The 17,853-nt window shown below is 40.3% G+C and overlaps 1 long non-coding RNA gene across 5 annotated transcripts in view; it reads left to right on the top strand.

The window, feature by feature from the left end:
- LOC148394321 (uncharacterized) overlaps positions 1–17,853 on the top strand; it is a 71,992-nt gene that overhangs the window by 28,736 nt on the left and 25,403 nt on the right. For all 5 annotated transcript variants that reach the window (XR_015859745.1, XR_015859743.1, XR_015859744.1 and 2 more), the window contains exon 4: positions 801–854. This is a non-coding gene — a long non-coding RNA (uncharacterized LOC148394321). The remainder of the gene's footprint in view (positions 1–800; positions 855–17,853) is intronic.

Genomic DNA, 17,853 nt, shown 5'->3' on the forward strand with positions numbered 1-17,853 from the left:
TATCGAGAATCCAGTCAACTTCTTCTTAACAATCTGCGGGTGTTTTTAGAAATGTATTAAAAGATTTTTAATTAGTGCCAAAATGTATGCTCACATGCATTTTCATTAATTGCCAAAGTTGCTTTCAGGCTCAACCAGTGTAAATTGAAGCTAAAGTCGAAACCTCTGACCCTTTTGGGTTTGTGAATGCGCCACAGTCCCTAAAATAACTGCCACATTCCTTTATGCAGAATTTTTGGAATAAAACTAGTGCCTGAGTTCAGCTGGTAAGACACAAGTCATTACCGGAATGCAGTGTTGCTCCCTGGGAAGAATTTTAAGTGCAGGATATAGTAGTTGTGGCTGATCCATATCGCTTAAAAGTTTGTGAGATCATTTTATCCCAGATTGTGAGTGAATTTATAATGATTCAAACTCCTTGTGAGACTCTACAGGGGGAGAACAAAAATAGCCCGATGTCACTCAGCTGTTGTCTCCCGTGTAGGCATCGTAACGCCCCGTCCTCCCACCCACTTTGCCACCGAAGATATTTTATACAAGAGAGCTTTTTAGTCACGGCTGGTCAAATATTCTAGCAAAACGGTAATTGAGAGGTAACCCATGCTAGAGAGCAGATGCAAGTGCAAGGTCAGAGCCACGCCAGGCCTTTTTTTGATTGTGGTTATAAAAGTGGGAGGGCTCAATCATCTCCCGACATCTGCGAACATCTTTAAATATGAGATGTAATGTTGTGCTTTTACTCGATTACTCCCAGATGAATCTGTTTTTATTTTCAAAATTCTCCCCTTGTGTCTTTGCAGGCAAGATTATTGCAAGATGACTTGACATGATGCTCTGCAGCGACGTGATCTACAGTAAGTAGATCATACTGTACAAGTTCATGACTGAAATCATCTTTCTACTCACTGTAATGTAAGCTGTAAGGTTTTTTTTTGGTGCACTAGTGTGACAATGCCACAGTATACAAAGCAATGTCCATAAGGGCATGCTTGGTTGGTGTGGAAGAACGTGACCTCAATCCATCAAACTGCATTGGCATGTAGTAGAGCTCAGATTAGGCTCACAGGTCACAGGGCACATAAAGTAAAACAACAGGCTGCAAAGTTGACCTTGGAGAGCACCATACAAAAATCCAGTTAGTCTGTGTTTATAATAATTTGCTACGGCAACTTACCTACAGCAAATAATGGGCTTGATACAGTGAGCAGGATTTAAAAAAAAAAAAAAAGAAAAGGAATGTTTGGTTTTCGATTGGAACTACCAATCGGATGTGTTCAGCACTGATTTCTGGACTTCTCCAAAGTGCTACTCCGCTAGCAGGGTGTTCTTTCCGCCCCGCTAAATTACCCACAAACTAAATGTAGACAATATTTCTTGTGATCCAAACACATAATCATACTCTAAATATTCTGCCCTCCTGCTGTCAAAACCACTGAATGGAAATGTTTCAGTTATACTTGTACCACTTGTCTATTTCGATAAACCACAAACAAGGCTGCTGACTAACAAACACACATTTTCTCACTTGTGTTGACACTGAGAGGCATTCTGGTAAAAAAAAAAAAAAAAAAAAAGCTCTTTAAGCTTCATTGAAACCTGTTGAATAGAGTTGAGAAACACTCGTCTTGTATATTTAATGACCTTTTTGGGGCTTTCTTTTTTTTCTTGTAAGTACATCTGCTCTCATTCTGTCACTAAAGCTGCGTGCAATAAAGAAGTTGGCGAGCAAGGTGCTGATGGCGCTATGTCATCCCTGGCTGTATTAAAATACATTGTTGCCATAAAACATGACGATTGTGTCATCAATTACCACGCGTGTGTTTTAGTCCACGTAAAAACGTCATTTGATCACACAACGCGTTACAAGACCCCCCAACTTCTCTCTTGCTCTCTCTCTTTCTTTGTCTCTCAATTTATTTCAAGGTCATTTTGAAAAAAAGCGAAAACAAGAATAGAAGGAGCACAGGCAGCCGCAGCTATCCTTAGATAGAAAAAAAAAAAGCGAGAGCCAGAATTACTCATGACCTCCAGGCTACAAGCACTTTGAGGATGCATGCTCATAAATGGCTGCTTAAACCTACCGGACACAGCTTGCGCTCCAAAAACTGGTTGTTCAATACTCAATTCTCATGAATACCATTGTTTTTGTCCAAAATGCAATACAGTTTAGTAGGAATGTCCTGCAGTTAAATTTTTTTTGCATCTTACCAGCTTCTCTCTCATTCATTGTATTTAAAGTTCCCGTCAGCTAACATTAGCTAAATAACAGACCTAACCTTTCAAGATTTACGGCCTTAATGACAACCAGCCCTCTTGAAGTCTGAGGTGTTCCCGCTGTGCCTCTGCGGGTGCCGAGGGTCGTGACCTCACGTTTTCTCGGAGATCCTTTGGGAAGATTTTGTGGCTAACTTTAAAGAAATTTACTTAACCTTGCCGATAAGCGACCTATGCAATGCATTCAGAATAGATAAATAAAAAAGTACAGCACAAAGATGAGGCCCTATTTTTGTGTCTTGTACACGTTCATATTTTGTACCTTTTTGTAACTTTTCATGGATCTTCTCTAGGGAAATATCTTCAAAGGGACAGATTTTCTATCCTTGTTTTTTTTATTCTAAGCTTGGAAAGAAGCCTGGTCATATTAGGCCTTGGAAAATGTACAAGAGCGACCTTGGAGTACAGTAAAGTGCACTACCATTCCTGACAGCGTTGCGTGATTTACAATTGATGACATTTCAAGCTTTATAAGACGAGATATTGTACATACATGTATTTAAACAAAAGCTGGAACTCAGCCAGTTCAATTCATGTTTTTGTGAGATCTGCAGAACACATTAAGGCAAGGGTTAGGGGGGACCTTGCAAGTCTGGATCTTGCCGCCATAGAAGGACTTAGATTTGTGGTCATGCTGCGCCGGATCATCATGCGCTACATGCTTGGATGATTTGCACAAGATTTAAAAAGGATTTGTGAGATTTTTAGAGACATCCGATAGAGGAGAGATCAAAACTACTTGTATTAAAATTCTCGGCCTGTTTGCATAATTGAATAAACATAACCTGACAGTGTTCCGCGGATGATGTAATCCACACAGACACAGTGAGGAAATAGTTGTCGTCTTATTTGTCAACTGTCCGACCAATAAAGCTAACGTTATTTTCCAGCCACAAAACTTTTGGCTTTCAGTTTTTGGACTGTTAGAAGCCCCAAAGCACTCTTTCCTCCTCCATTAAGTAAACTAGCCTTTAGGTGAGAACACACCCTTAAGTGAAACTATGGCCTCTTTATGGCCATCGACTACAAAAACAAATTTCTTTTTGGAAGCCCAAGACACCCGTGATGGAATGACATCAGCCGTTCACATGAAATGCATGAAGCCAAGTATTTTGAGCAGCATCAGGTGTCATTTGGTGATTAACTTTGACTTGTACGCAGGAGCACAGATTAGTCGAGACGCCAATCAGTGTGCGGACAATCATTTCATGCATCTCAGCTCCAGTAAACAAAATTCATATTCTATTATTTTCAATAATAAAATAGCTAACGTTTGAGACATTGAAAAAGTACTTGACCCAGATTCGAGCCTAGAACGTTTTTGTGAGCCAGCTGTGCGAAGCACTCAACCACTGCGTCTATTCCGCTAAATAACTTAAGAGGCACATCTTGCAGTGTCTAAGCTAAACATTGCTAACTAATTAAACCCCGCGAGACATAAAATGAAGAGGAAATGTTTTGGGGGATCGCTGGTCAATGGCATCAGAGTTCTATCAAGCTAACTAGAATGTTTAGTGGTGAGCGGCGATGGAATTGTACCCACAAACGATGCAAGCATTCCACACACTCTACATTTGACCTCAATGAGAACCTTAAGCCCCGATTGGGGATTTCATTTCTTTCCAACCAAAAGGACTCATCAGAAAAAAACTTTGCAGTAATTCGTGATTGCGGTGTTCTCAACGTGGGAAACTTGGAAACGTTCTCCGCTGATCATCGTTGTGCAAACTCTTGTTTACAGTCAAAACAAAAACATTTGCTATGTTATGCAAAACTTTGTAGCGTGGTTGAAAACGAGCCAAGTCATTTTGATGCGATCAAAGAAATAATTTTCCCTTTGACTGTTAGTCTGTTTGCTTTGGGACGTGCAGAGACTGTTGTGGTGTAAAACGCTCGCTGTGCGTGGGACTTGGCTAAAGACCTCTGATGTGAACAAAGGTGCTAAAGTTCATGTTTTCAGTCATTATCAATGTGTGTCATGTAATTAGAAACAAATCTCTGGTCTTTAAAAATCATTTAAAGATTAAAGTCACCATTTATTATCATTTTTATTATGTTTGAGTAAGCCCGTAAGTTTGAGCGTTAAGGGTCTGATGCCTTTCAGATGCTGTAAATTGAAGTGTAGATGAGCCGTGGATGGGAAAGAGGAGATGCCGACGTGATGAAAGGGGACACACACTGCTAAAGGAGGGGGCGAGATTTATGAGTTGGGGCTAGGTAGGCAGAAGGGGTCAAAGGCACAGAGGAAGTGGAGTCAAAAGAGGGTTTGTGGCGGGGCTGCCTAGCCTGGGGGCGGGACATGCGATGTCCTGTGGTGGTCCACAGGACAAGCTTTAAATCAACCCACGAAAATGACACATGGAAAACGACAACATTCCTTTCTTTTCCCCCCCACCCCCAACGAAACCCCCTCTGCGCCTCTTCTCGGTCCTCTCCTTCATGACTATTTCAGCAGCGACAACTCATTAGCAGCGTTACATATGATATCATTCGCCGATAGACACAAACAGCATCAATAATTGAACACTGCGCTTGCTTGCCACGTAGCCGCAATAAATCCACTTTAATTCCACACTATACTTTTCAAGTCTACATCGAAACGTGATATTCATGAATGCAACATTGACTCATTTTGGTGTCACTGTGTGTCCCGGTAGTCTAACTAAAGACAGCGGAGGCAAAATTTATTCAGTGATACTTGTTTATTTCCAAAGCGGTTCCAATTTCAAAACATTGGATAGGGAATAATGACCGCTTCTTCTCCTTCTTCTCAGTCTGGTTGGTTCCAATATGTTTACAATGTGTTGTATGGAAAAGCTTTGAAAGACTCAGTAATTCTGCATAGTTTTTAAAAGCCTTTATGCTTCATCATGTTTGGAATCTTTATTCATTCATATGAGTCACTCCGATAATAATAACGCAGCAAAATAGGGGACCGTACTATCCACGAGTACCCAGAAAAAAGGCTTGGGTGATTTTGGGTCGGCGTATTACGTACGTAATGAGCACTGTAAAATAAAATACTCTCCCATTGAAGAAGATGTCGAATGGACACTTCCAAGTTCCATTTCCTGTTCTCTCATCCTGCATTTCCTCTTTTCCCTCTTTGGGAGCATTACAAAAATCCCTAAAAACCAATAAAATAGAAAAACATCTCTTTATCCTTCCGATGCTCACTTAGTCTGAGGGGACTTGATGTATGAATGAGTTTCATCTTTAACAGTCACTGGTTAAACTAATTTTCCTTCTCCTTCTTTGAGGATTGTTCAGTTGCCAAACAAAGTGGACATCCTCGAAATGTTAATCGCGCTGCATTTCCCTACTTAAACTTTACGCAGCATTCATTGACTTCACAGCGGTGTTTCCTTAATAGGGACCCCGAGTACCTGCGGGTTCTGGTCTTCCTGCATCCGCTGTGGCCCCTCACAGCCAGTGCTTAATAGTTTTTATTGAATGTGGCTCCCGGAGTGAGGCAACAAAATTCCCCAGTTTGCCTTTAAATAGGTGAGAAACGCCCGGTCTAAACAAATGGTGTGTTTTTTATCCTCGGCAGTGATTCCCTGTGAACTGTAACTACTTAGCCCTCGTCTTACTTCAATTGGTGCGGCTCAGCACTTTGGCACATAAAGTCCATTCACTTGAAGCAGGCTATTCCGTTCAAACACTTTGAGAGTTTCTTAGGTTTCCTTGGGTCCCCTCGAGTCCCTCAGGCCTTGTTTCAGACGGCGCACATGGCTCAAAACGGGACGGCAACCGCCGCGTTCACTTTTGAACTAATTTAATTTGAAAGTTGACATTCAAGACTCGGGGAAAGCATCTGAGGAAAATGCTAAAAGAAATGTCAGGTTGACTGTAATTGGCACTGGCATGTCTTAATTGGGACTACATAAAACTTGGTAGGTGAGCTAACGTCACTTTTTGTTTACTTCCCAGCCAAGCCCTTCCTTCGACTATGAAGAGCATTTGAGCTTCCTCTAGCTGGTTAGAAAATAGATATTTTTGAAATCTGTTTTGTTGATCCGCTTAAGCCAAGCACACTTATATTGATCTTGAACATCATAACCAATTTCCACACAGGAAAAGGATAAAAAAAAAAACCAAAATGCCCTAAAAATTAAATTCCATCAGCTTCAAAAATGTCGGTCACCAATTCAAAGTATCGGATTTAGGTTGGTTTTTTTTTCTTCTGGTCTTGACTGTTATCAGTGTTTTGCAGCTTGTTGCAAACCTCACTTGCATTCATGAAGGCATCCCCCTGGTTGTAGATTTTGGAAATGATAATATATAGCCACCTTCCCCACACTGACTTGTGTTGATGTTGTTTTTCCATTTTTTGAAACGATTGTAATTCCAGGCAAACATCTGCTAAATATCTTTCGATACGTGATAGCAACACCAGACTTCCATCTGCTTCCTTTCGGTTGCGGTAACAAGAGAATACACTGCACTCGACCAATTCACCTCTTGTCAATTAATTAAACAAACATTTTAATGAACTAAGCATGAAATGAATCTACAGAAATGCCCAAATGGTAAATGGAATATTTTTGCCATTCTTTAGTTTGGTCGACTCAACATTGAAATGATTAAGTGTCCCGTAATATTTCTTGCATTATTTAGCCACTAATTAAAATATTTCTATCATTTATCAATTCTTATAAAACATGCTAGCAAAAATATGCAGTCAGGCAGCTTTGCTCGCCATGAAAACATGCTGTCATTGAAATGCACATAGTGAATTCTCACTGTTATAACTAGTTAACGGCCAAAAAAAAAAAAAAAACAGCTTTTACCACCAACTGACATTCACACTAAAACGAGCACCGCGGTCACACACGCGCACGTGAACCTGCAGATAGACTCACAATGACATCCTTCCTGCACCCGAAGACATGCAGCAAGGCACCAGAAAAAGAGACACACTCGCCATCCCACACGTCAGACAGACACAACGTGTTATTATCTCCGCGGAGCACCCTGACTTTTGCATTGACCCCTCACACAAGCATCTCGACCTTCTTATGTAATAGCTCGCTTTGCTCGGGAACATGAGAGGGGGGGGAAAGATGCTAATTAAATACATTTGCGAGTGTCACATGGATGTAGCTCACCTATTAGCCTCCTCGGTGGGTTTATTGTATAATAAAGGCTTAGCACGAGAGCCGCCGCAACGTTTAGCTTGTACTCATGAAGAGGCAAATAAGATATCATGCTGATTAACACATAATTTCCTCAATGGTTCCGACTACATCCTGGTTTGTTTAGAGAGGACCAGAATACTTTGGGCATGCAGCGCACAGCTGAGATTCAAACCCGGAACCAAGGCAGGGGTTAAATTTATAAGCTCTGCTAAAAAGTAAATGTACAGTTGTGTTTGCCCCAGTTTAGTGGAGGTTAGCATTTGTGGTAGTTAACTATTTGGGCTTTACTTGCACAGGATTTTGAAGGCCATCTTGATTTCCATTTTCATGAGATAAGATTCTTAATAATGGCAGGCGCAATTATTTTCAGCTGTTAAACCCTTTTCTTTGGGTCTACTCCACCCTCGTCGCTTATCTGGTCCCTTTTCCAGTGTCCAAATGTGTCCAGATGTTCAGAGGGCAGGGAGGCTACGGATGGTTGTCATTCCCCTTTAAGAATGCCAGCAAGAAGGAGGCAGTGAGATCGAGTTGTCCCAACAGTGATGACGCTTAGCTCACACTGCCTGAAGGGACGTTTATGGAAATGACAGCGTGTCAACTTATCTTTATCCTCATAGGCATACTGCAGAAAAAGTGCATTTGCATCGCTTGGGAGCAACTTAAGTTTATTTTTTTTGCACCTATCAAAAATATCAACTATGTTGACAATGAAGCCTTGAAATCTTCAGTGAATGTCGTGAGCTTTTATCTCGGAGCTAGCTTTTATATCACAGCAGTTTTAGCCTTTTGCTGCATAAAAGCGGACGTCCTTGGCTGATCGCCATAAAACACTTGTTGGCTTTCTTTCAATTCCTCTCCCACACTACTGTGCCAATGGGTCAGCAGTAACTACATCCTCTGTTTACAATTTGTTATCCACCCATCCAGTTTCCTTGCTTGATTTCAGGATGTGAGTGAGGTAGAGCCCATCCCAGCTGATTTTGGGTGGGGTACACTCCGGTCCAGTTTGGTTGTTAGTAAGTCGCAGGGAAAGTATAGACAAGCAACCTTGCCTTCGCACACCTATGGACAATATTTATAGTTTTAAATTAAGACACAAGCACAGGGAGAGCATGCAAACTCCAAACCAGCGATTTCAATCCCAAACATCAGAACTGTGAGGCAGATCAGATAATCACTATCCTACCCATGACCTGTTTTTTTTGTTGTTGTTGATTTTATGCTGAAGAGGAAGTTAATTTAAATTATATTTTGTCAAGTCATACACTATTGACTGCATTTTTTGTGAAGTAAAGTTAATTTAAGATTTAGCATTTTAAAGCTGGCTGTAATTTCAAATTGGGAGGCTCCATCCTGGCTTAGCGACTTAATTTAGCATCAGTTTGAGTCTTGGAAAGAAATGTATTTGCTCCAACACAGGATCATACAAGGGCCCGGTGACAGAATCTCTGTAAATATTCCTCCGAAGAATGTTGTCTTTGTTTCTTCATGCCAAAGATGGCAGTGAATCAAAACTCTTCCTTCTGTTGCTTGTATACGCTTTAATCATGTGCGTCAATTTCAATCGGCCTGATCTCTCCCTCTGAGCGCCACGTGTAGGGTATTAAACTCAAAGCAGACGTAAACCAGTGTCAATGAAATTTATTAAATGTGAGCAAATGACGAGTGTCCCATTCTTTAATGCCAAGTTTCACAACTTGCACAACGACCAAATCATTACATCACAAGACAGGTGCTTACCTGAAACTTACATTCATTATCGGTACTTTTTTTTTTTTTTTTTGCACAAAGAATCATTGACTTTTATAGTGGACAACTTGAGGTCCTTAACTTTTCAAGGTCAAATACATTGTTAAAAAACAAGCACACACAAAAAATGGAGAGGGTTAATGAGGAGTCTCCTGCACATATTAGCACATGTAAACACGCTGGTAAAAGCCCAGTAAAAACTTAGCTTACATCTTAGCTTGTCAACACAGCGGCAACACAGGAAGGCTGCGTCATTAACACGCTTAAATATAAGTCAGTAAAAAGACAACAAGTACTTGTGTAACATGAAAACAGGCCAAGAAATCAAGTTTACAAGGCAGCTCTGTTGCATGGAGATTGAACATTACACAAACAATTCCCGAGAGTTCCGAAACAAAAAAGCCAGAAAATATCATTAAGTGTCATTATTTGAGTCGACCTATTCCACTGTGATCAGGAATATATTAGCTTTCATATTAATTCTTTGAAAACATTACTCCACTGCAGGCAGTTATTATGCACAAATCTGTGTATTAAAACAAACTGCCTTCAAGCACTTTGATTTTATTAAACAATAATGAGCACACTGTGTGTTAATATTCCCCTCGTATTTTTCATTGGAAAAGAAACGGAGAACACACCCTGAAAAATGAAGATTAATAGAGGAATCTATTGACCTACTCCAGCATTTTTCTGGCATGGAGGCGGAGTTTTCTCCTTTGTTGTGTGTTGGTTATCTGCAGTGTACAAGATGTGTGTGACATTAAGATTTCGTCAGATGTCTCCTGTTTGAAGGAATTGGTTATGATGTTAAGTATCTCCCCTGCTTTTTCTCCTTTTTTGTGGTGTGGTGAGATGAGCAAACAAAACTCTTTTCAAATCCTTATTTGCCTCCATTTCCTCGAGCTCACTGAAATTCTCACACTTGACTGTGGAAGCATTTGCAATATTTCCAGAAACTATTAGGGCCACACTTGGTGGACCTTTTTTTTTTTTGTCAGTAGAATGTGCCTGTGTAATTGACCTCATCCTAGTTGACTGTCATACATCTCATGCAATCGTATCACAAAGAGCGCGCGCCATCATCGCTTTGTAGTCAAGCGATGCGAAATGAATTTTCCACATACGCTGCAAATGTCCTGCGGACTTGAAGAGACCTTTGATCAGTACTGATTGTCTCCACCTTTCTGTCATCAGCTCTACCCAGCAAGCGTCTAATGATGATTTCACTCGCCTGCGACTTACAATCACCTACACTAAACGGGTGTGTGCATGTGTGTGCGTGCGCCTGTATATATAAGTCCGAGTATATGTCTGGCAGAGAAGCCAAATGTTCGAATTTTATATTAGTCAAAGAAAACAAAGCTACCTTTTCCAATAAGATGAAAGAAAAATCAATCCACACGCATGAGTTAAATGAGGTTAGACGGTATCATAATTCTTTTTGTCGGAAACAAAACTTTTCTGGATAGTCTTATAAGAGTTTTGCTGTCAAATTTATTGCATTTCTATTTTAAATTCCCCATCTCTGCAAATTCATTTTCTCCCCAGTTGAACATAGGAGGGCCTCAGATGGCTCCATTAAACAAGCCTCATTTTGCCTCACAAAAATCTTTTTTCGTCCACAAAACTAGTTGCTATAATAATTGCTATTCATTGGTTCCCTTGAGTGCTTTGGATGTTGTTTTTGTAAGGCTTCCTGTCACCGTGTGGTGTAGTGAGTGTCTGTGCCGAATCATCAAATGTCAGGATTTGGCAGAGCCTGCAGAGATCCTGAGATTGTTAGATGTTGTCATGTAGGAGGGGAAGTAGTGCCGGACGACAAAAATGACCAAGGACACAGACGGCGGGAGGGTGGGATCGAGAAATGGAGAAAGCTGAAAAGATTAGAAGGCTGAAAATGAAGATCTGTGTAATTCATTGGAAGGATTACTGTTATATTTCTTGTGTTTCATGATGTCATGCACTTTAACATGATCATTTGTGTGCATGCCTGAGCATGCACACACACTCACAAAAATCAGGATTATCCTGTAATAATCACTTCATTTGATGCTGTGTTCCTGTGTGCACACTCTGCTATTTGTGCCTTGGTGGGGATAAAAGTCTGTTTATACAGTTGGATGGATGTTTGGCATGGATCCTTTGGGAAACAAAAATCAGGAAATCCCCTAATATGAATGCAAGAGCTGTTCTACTGAATGTGGTGCTTTTTATTCATAAATTAACTGGGTTGTGTATTATTATTAATAATAATATATAATAATAATATATAAATAAATATTATTATTAATAATTATTAATATTATTAATTACAATATTGTTCTTGTTGTTAAAAAGTAAATATTTTAGTGTGTGTGTCTATTAGGCTTTGATCAAATCAATTATTTTTGTAGTTGACTAGCAGTCTGATCTTATGTTCCATATGGGACATCATAAGACTAAAAAACACAATATACATTTCTCTCTGTCACATATGTTTTGATTGTATTTATGAATTGACACAGATGTGATTTTTGGTGTACAAGTCGTCAGCCTTGGCCCAATAGACATTTTTTAATGTCTGTGGTTGGAGACAAAATCTGTTTACACTTATGAGGACATTCAGCTGTGTGGGGACCCAAAATCAAGACAAGCCATAATAAGAAGGCAGGAGCTATTCTGAAGTTTTCACATTGGCCCAACAGGCATGTTTTTTTTTTTGTAAGTTTGTGTGTGTGAGGGATGATACTAATCCTAACGGAATGGAACATCTTTTATGTTTCGTCTCACCCTTCTTTCCGTCTTCCGTTCTCTGCAGACTTAAGGAGCACATAAAGCTCCATCAGGAGAAGGAAATAGAGGAGATGAAGCAAAATAGGGCAATAAAAGGTGACAAAGATGAAGAGATTAAGAACAAAAGCTAGATGAGATTTAGCAGAGAAGAATGGCACTTGCAAGTACCTCATCTCTCTTTCTCTCTCGCTTTTTTGAGATTTCATTCTAGCGTGTAGAAATAGAAAAATTAAATGGTTATGCATAATACATCAAGAACAAGACTGCCGTGTTTGACTGTGAGAAAAGGAAGATGGTGGTTAGTCGCTAACACAAGTTACACGTCCACTAAGGTTGAAGCCCCGACAAAAGCGACAAGTGCTCATTTAGTGAGACACTTTCTGATTCATTGCGAACATTTCAATAGGGAAAAAGAAAACATTGTGGAGTGCCTCAGTTGTTTGGCTCTTAGCTAAGCGGCCATTATGGAGAGCCTGACGGGCATTTTTTTTTTCTCTATGATATCCATCCGGTCTATGTAGTCAGATGTAAAATGTTATTTTAATGATATTTTCTCGTAGCGCAAACAATTAGAGGAGGTAGAGTTAGAAATACAATTTGATCCATGCATTTGTAGTTCTTGTTTAAGGTGTCTGTCAAATCCTTCTTTGGATCCCAACCTACTTTTTCGGTGTCTGTCTCTTCTCCGACGGGTAATTTGGGTGGTGTCGACTGTGATGGCTTTACCCAAGCTGCCAACTTGGCTTTGCGGGATCACACGTGTATCAAGTTACTTGCCTAGACTTTACAGTGGGCCAAGTGGTGAATAAAATGAAACGGAAAACAAATGTGAACATACACAAACAGTGGATAAACTTACACATTTTAAAATGTTGACATTCGGTGACAAACAGGCACACACGTTAAGATGTCAGACATGAAGACAGACGCCCAGGCTTTAAAAAAAAAAAAAAAAAAAGGCGTACCACAAACTGAAAGCTCAACACGACTTCCCACAGTGTTCCTCTGTGTCATGTGGCAGATCCTTGGTAGTCATGACTTGGCCACAAACATCTAAACACAGGTTTCTTTAGTGGCAAGCATACAGGAAATGCAAAGTACAGGGAGTTCCTCCGTGTACAAAACGAAGAGTGTAAATGTAAATATTTAATCAGATTGTCTCATAAAGATAAAAATATTATCTTGTAGGTTATGTGCAAAACCTTCCTAAAAATACCCCCAACCAGCTTTTAAACAATTAAACAAGCAGTGAAATAAAGTGAAAGAAACAAAGAAAGGCTTTTCTTTCTACCCCCCGATGAGACTTTGAAGCTGAAGCTGTTGCCATTCATTTGGCTTCAACTTGTCCTCATCAGCAATGTCGACATTAAAAGCATTATTATTATTATTATTATTATTATTATTATTAACCAGTTCCCCTTCAATCATGATTAACGTTTGAGACAAACAAACATTCCCACTCGCATTCACACCCATTCACCAAACGCTCACGTTTTGGGAAATTTACGAGGGAGCTAGAAAACCGAAATTCGAACCCAGAACCTCTTGACTGTGAAGCTAATGTGCTAACCACTAGTTTACGCTGTCATACAAGTGTAAAAATAGGTTAGCTACAATTAATATTCTAAAAAGCAAACATTCAAGCCTTACTTTAAAATTCAAAGATGTAATGTGAAGGTAATTCTCCCTGTTTTTTCATTCAAATCCCAGCATTCGATTTTTGAGCTTGCACTCCAAGCCTGGGCTGCAAATGTTGACACACACACACACACACACACTGCCCCTGCTGCTCAATGCGCAAGATACCCCGTCGTGCATCATGTAGACCCGCTATTAGCTACGTGTTTGTGCCAATTCTAAGGTGTGCGACCCAAAACACATTAATTAAAGCCCACGCATTAATCTAGCGCAGATTTGGCTCTGGCTTTTATGAGCTCATCAAAGCGTTCCGTCCACTGAGTCACCATCTCCTGCCCTCCCCTCCCCACCTTTGATAAAGAGCACACTTCCCTCCAATCTGTTCTCAAAGAATGACCTTTGAGGAGGCAGTGGAAAAGTCCCTGTAGCAAAAGTGTGTTTATACCCCACTGCAACCTCCCGTCGGTATGTCAACTCTGACAAACAAGCAGGAGATTCACAACGATACCTCACATTTTGATGCTAATCTCCACCAATGCTGCTCCACCTCCAATATGAAATCATAGCAATTTGTCACCATGGTAAAAACTTTATTAACAGTGCAAGCAATATTTGAATGTCAGAAAGTGAACTGTTGAAGGCGAGTAGTCTAACTTTGAAATTTCACGCATCACACTTGAATAGTTTTGAGTGTCGTACGAGAGCAAATGAGTTGGAGTGGAGTAGTCAAATATTTGATAGCACCTGAAGGGCGCGTCAGGAAGATGAATGTCCTTCAGAGGTGACCCACTTCACATAAAGAACTCTTTGCAGTCTACACTTTTTATTTTTATTATTGGCTTAATATTGCTTTTGACATATTGTACTGAGCAGTATGAACACAAATCTGCAACTGAGCCTAACCGTGACCCTACGTGAACCTCACCCTAATTTCATTATGCAATACTTAGAATTGAGGTTTTAAATGTAGGTCATTGCTTTGGAGAGTATTTAGGCCATCGGGGAAGGCTTTCCTGGCCCTGATCGTTAACCACAACCTCTGTGCTCAATTCCCAGTCCTCCAGTCATCATATTTCTTCTCTTCGACACCACAAACAAATGCAAAGACAAAGCACTCGTGAAGTTCAACAGAAAATAAATGCGCACACGGACGTTCATGAAGTCATAGAATTGCCGATTTCCAGCTGCAGAAAAGATCGCAGCTGTTCTCCAGCTGCACATCATCAAATTAGGCACACAAGTGTGCAGTTAGGTCTCCGAATGGCAAAATCATTTAAGACGCCTTGCCATCGTTAATATCATGTTGCCACGGCGACCGCCAAAGAGCTGATGGGTAACACTCTGGATTGTGGGCATGCTTATGTAATCGCTCACTCAGCATGTCTGTTAGTCAGACCAGCTCACATCTGCCAGGCTGAAAGGATCAGCTGACGAGTCTGGACTTCCATTCCAGATCGGATCAGTTCTGGCACACATCTGATGATCACTTGATTGGATTTTGTAGACTCAATTACAATAATGCTAAACTATTTGTGACATATAGAATGTCATCCAGCAAAACTATTACCAGATAGTCTGCCCGTCCCTCCATGCATCCATTTTCAATTTTCACGGTTGCAGGTGGCTGGGTCCAATTTCAGCTGATTTGGCGAAAGGCAGATTAAAACCTCGATTCATTGTCAATCAATCACATTTTAGAAACCATTCTCACTGTTGCTGAGTGAGGACAGAACCATAATAAGTAACACCTAAGCATCATCAACATTACTTCCAAGCAAATAAGGGAAGACAACTTTAGTCCTATTTCTAGCAAAACCACACAGCCACAACAAGGTTGAGTTATTCCTGTTTCTTATTTCTGCGTAAACAAAAGGACAAAGAACAGACACAAGTCAAGACTCCTTGGTAGAGGAAACAATTACAAGTGAGTTACTGTAAATGATGACCTGATTAACCAACAAACACACACACATACAGATAAACAGAAAAGCAAACAAATATTAATCATTCCATTTGGGTCGAGAGTAGCAATAATTTCTTTCAGATGGAAGCACTTTTTTTTTTAGACAGGAGCATCCAGGGATTGGATGAACACACACTGAAGGAAATGTATAAATGCACATATGTAAACACTTATTCACTCATACATACTAATATGCTGTATTTCTTACACGCAACATGCACATGCACAAATACAAGTTGATTCTGTTTACTGTCTCCCAGTACGGCTTGAGTGGATCTGATTAGATGCCATGAGACACGTCGAGGTACGTTCACTGATTCATTTTTTTTCCTACTCACTGCCCTTTCTCACATGAACCCAAGATGAAAAAGAGCTGAGTTTCCAAAGGAGACGACACACCCGTCGCCATGTGAATCAAATTGCAGTAGAAATTTCTTGGACTCGGTGTCGGTATGACGTGTGAGCCGCCGAGCCAAGTATTCAATGCGTGTACACGCTTCTTTTCTCTAACTTATTTTTCTGGGGCTTGGGAATGAGGTCAAAGATTTCATGCACTTTGAGTCATCTGTTGAAAACGAGGCCTGTGAGATTCAAGACAGTGTGAATTTGGGGACAACATTATATAAAATCCCCCAAAAACATGGATATTTGAAGACAATGCACAGTGCCTTGACACTTCTGGAATGAGTTGACTGAAAATGTAGGACACGGCACTGTTCCTTTTTTTTTCTCCTCCCCATACTTTAATCCTTTCCAGTATTCAAATGTATGGTTACGTTTAAAGTGATGTCACTTGTCACCTCTGACCCTGCAAAAAAAAGCACAATATGAAAATCATTGGAAATAAAAACATGTCTTAGGCATGTTTTAATACTCTTGTCCAAGTAATGCTTCAAGGGAGCCGAGATAGTTATACGAGTTATACGCCATTCCACCAATAATCTGTTTAGGCGTCCAACTAATATTAGATGTAAGTGCAGCAAATGATAATTTATGTATGTCTGACTGCTTGGCTGCATTTGTGAGTTAAATCCAATGTGCAAACTCTCAATCTTGCTGTCAGCAGTGTTTGATGCTTCCTGTGTTCCTCAAGGGCCGTTCCACTGAGAAGGCCACCTGGAGGGAAATTGACAGAGAACAGGCTGAGCGGGCCAAGGTAACAGTCAGTTATTCCATAAATCGCGACTCAAGGAGATGACATCGGAATAAAATAGGATGTGGCTCTGTGCTGCCAGAGGTGTCAAAGTCAAGAAAGCCATATGAGCAAATTCATTTCGGTATATCAGGATTATAGTTTGCAACTTGGAGTAACGGTCTGCGTGCAATGATTAAAACAGCTACCACTATTTTCCGTGACTTGATGCCACTTTCTATTCAAAGTTATTCTGTGATGATTCGTCCATTTCATCTGCAGTCAAATGATACAATTTGGACGACTTTAGCTATAAAGTTGTAAATATTAACGTCACACGAAAAGCATGCGAGATGTCAAGAGGCATGAGACTTTGGCAAACCGTGCTAGACTTACGAGAAGGGTTTATATATTACGGCTTCAAGGAAGTATTATACTGTAGTTCCTTTCACATTGCTGATGGTGTTTCGGGCCGTAACTATGGTTACCATTGTTGTGTTCGGTGAGCTGTTGGTTTTTCCCGGCTCTATTTTTGTGACCAGCGCAAGTCTTAAGCAAAGTGTAGTTAAACTGTATGCAAGGGTGAAGGTTCATTTTAGTTTGGTATTTTCATAAGGGGTGTTTGCGCCATGGTGGGAGTGAACACAGCTGACCCGCTTCAGGTGTAGTTGATCCGAATGAGGAAAATGCAATTACATTAGAATTCTTTTTAAATCACAAAAAGGACTTGGTTGCTTTTGCAAGTACCACTAGATTCTATCTTTTATGTCTGTGCTCCTCCCCAAAGGAATTTTTGATCAATTTGACCTAAAATATTGCAGCCGCATTTTTCCTGACAGAGCCTAGCTCACGATTAAACTGCATTGAAGATGAAACTCAGACCCAGAGAGAATTGGGATCAGTTTGGGAAGCAGCGAACATGTTTGTGTTCTTTCCCCAGCCAGCCAGTGGGCATAAAACTCAAAACACAAAAAAGAATGCAAAAGTCACACACAAAAAGAGCCAAATGTCACAATTGCTTGAATTGTCACTTGCTGGAATGTTTGCACGAACATGCACACTCTTCAAGTAAAAATAGAGCTTGTGGAGGGAGTTTAATTGTTGTCAGTGAGGATATTGAAAGTGTCATACGTAGTACGTTAAAAGATTTTAACAAGGCTATATGAACGCACGCTAGGCTG

The sequence above is a fragment of the Syngnathus floridae genome, chromosome 8 (genome assembly GCF_059516105.1).
Source record: "Syngnathus floridae isolate MCC-2025c chromosome 8, RoL_Sflo_1.0, whole genome shotgun sequence".
In the NCBI taxonomy this organism is placed as follows: Eukaryota; Metazoa; Chordata; class Actinopteri; order Syngnathiformes; family Syngnathidae; genus Syngnathus; species Syngnathus floridae.